Source organism: Rhamphochromis longiceps, linkage group LG13, assembly GCF_057381845.1.
Source record: "Rhamphochromis longiceps isolate RC_006_pf linkage group LG13, R_longiceps_female_GT1.1, whole genome shotgun sequence".
NCBI lineage: Eukaryota > Metazoa > Chordata > Actinopteri > Cichliformes > Cichlidae > Rhamphochromis > Rhamphochromis longiceps.
The window spans coordinates 35,774,673-35,777,172 of NC_140569.1; positions in this window are offsets into that span (position 1 = coordinate 35,774,673).

Here is a 2,500-nt window from a genome sequence, read left to right on the forward strand (position 1 = left end):
CATGGACCTTGACTTCCAGCAGGCCCCGGGGACCCAAATTACCCCCCCCCCCCCCCTGCAGTTACCCTGTACCACATATCTAGCATGGACCTTGACTTCCAGCAGGCCCCGTGGACCCACATTACCCCCCCCCCCCCCCCCCTGCAGTTACCCTGTGCCACATATCTAGCATGGACCTGGACCTCCAGCAGGCCCTGGGGACCCACATACTCCCCTGCTCTACTCCCCCACTAGCTTTCCTTTCTTGCAGTTATGATCCAGCGCATATCCAGCATGGACCTTGACCTCCAGCAGGCCCCGTGAACCCACATTACCCCCCCCCCCCCTCCTGCAGTTACCCTGTACCACGTATCTAGCATGGACCTGGACCTCCAGCAGGCCCCGGGGACCCACACTTAAGCCCCCTCCCACTAACAAAGCAGAACACCACTGGCAAAATCCTCGTGCCCCTGGTACTCCAGAAAGCACATTGAAATGTGCCCCTGGTACACTGCGCAGAAGAACTGCCACACACACACACACACACACGCACGCACGCACGCACGCACGCACGCACTGCTTGTGCCTATGGTACGACAACTTTTCTCGTGCCTATGGTACGACAACTTTTCTCGTGCCTATGGTACAACAATTTTTCTCGTGCCTATGGTACAACAACTTTTTGCCGTGCCCCTGGTACACCGCTCAGTAGCACTTTGCCACACAAACTCTCCTCGTGCCTATGGTACGACAACTTTTCTCGGGCCTATGGTACAACAACTTTCCTCCGTGCCCCTGGTACGACAGCTTTTCTCGTGCCTATGGTACAACAACTTTTCTCGTGCCTATGGTACAACAACTTTTCGCCGTGCCCCTGGTACACCGCTCAGTAGCACTTTGCCACACACACACTCCTCGTACCTATGGTACGACAACTTTTCTCGGGCCTATGGTACAACAACTTTCCTCCGTGCCCCTGGTACGACAGCTTTTCTCGTGCCTATGGTACAACAACTTTTCTCGTGCCTATGGTACAACAACTTTTCGCCGTGCCCCTGGTACACCGCTCAGTAGCACTTTGCCACACACACACACCACTCGTGCCTATGGTACGACAACTTTTCTCGTGCCTATGGTACGACAACTTTTCTCGTGCCTATGGTACAACAACCTTTCCCCGTGCCCCTGGTACACTGCGCAGAAACTCTTTGCCACACACACACACCACTCGTGCCTATGGTACGACAACAGGCCCCGGGGACCTACATCGCACCTTGCTCTTGCCTCCCTTACAGCTGAAAAAGGTCCATGCCTGTGCCCTGGCCCTGCTGAAATTCCCTCTGCATTTAGCCGAGGCAGTGAGTCGGCCTCCTGTCTCCCTTTACGGTCGAAAAAGATGTGCTCCTGGGCGCGCTGGCCCTGCTGCTACTCACATCGGGCATGGACCTGGACCTCCAGCAGGCCCCGGGGACCTACATCACACCTTGCTCTTGCCTCCCTTACAGCTGAAAAAGGTCCATGCCTGTGCCCTGGCCCTGCTGAAATTCCCTCTGCATTTAGCCGAGGCAGTGAGTCGGCCTCCTGTCTCCCTTTACGGTCGAAAAAGATGTGCTCCTGGGCGCGCTGGCCCTGCTGCTACTCACATCGGGCATGGACCTGGACCTCCAGCAGGCCCCGGGGACCTACATCACACCTTGCTCTTGCCTCCCTTACAGCTGAAAAAGGTCCATGCTTGTGCCCTGGCCCTGCTGAAATTCCCTCTCCATTTAGCCGAGGCAGAGAGTCGGCCTCCTGTCTCCCTTTACGGTCGAAAAAGATGTGCTCCTGGGCGCGCTGGCCCTGCTGCTACTCACATCGGGCATGGACCTGGACCTCCAGCAGGCCCCGGGGACCTACATCACACCTTGCTCTTCCCTCCCTTGCAGCTGAAAAAGGTCCATGCCTGTGCCCTGGCCCTGCTGAAATTCCCTCTCCATTTAGCCGAGGCAGTGAGTCGGCCTCCTGTCTCCCTTTACGGTCGAAAAAGATGTGCTCCTGGGCGCGCTGGCCCTGCTGCTACTCACATCGGGCATGGACCTGGACCTCCAGCAGGCCCCGGGGACCTACATCACACCTTGCTCTTGCCTCCCTTACAGCTGAAAAGGTCCATGCTTTTGCCCTGGCCCTTCTGAAATTCCCTCTCCATTTAGCCGAGGCAGTGAGTCGGCCTCCTGTCTCCCTTTACGGTCGAAAAAGATGTGCTCCTGGGCGCGCTGGCCCTGCTGCTACTCACATCGGGCATGGACCTGGACCTCCAGCAGGCCCCGGGGACCTACATCACACCTTGCTCTTGCCTCCCTTACAGCTGAAAAGGTCCATGCTTTTGCCCTGGCCCTTCTGAAATTCCCTCTCCATTTAGCCGAGGCAGTGAGTCGGCCTCCTGTCTCCTTTACGGTCGAAAAAGATGTGCTCCTGGGCGCGCTGGCCCTGCTGCTACTCACATCGGGCATGGACCTGGACCTCCAGCAGGCCCCGGGGACCT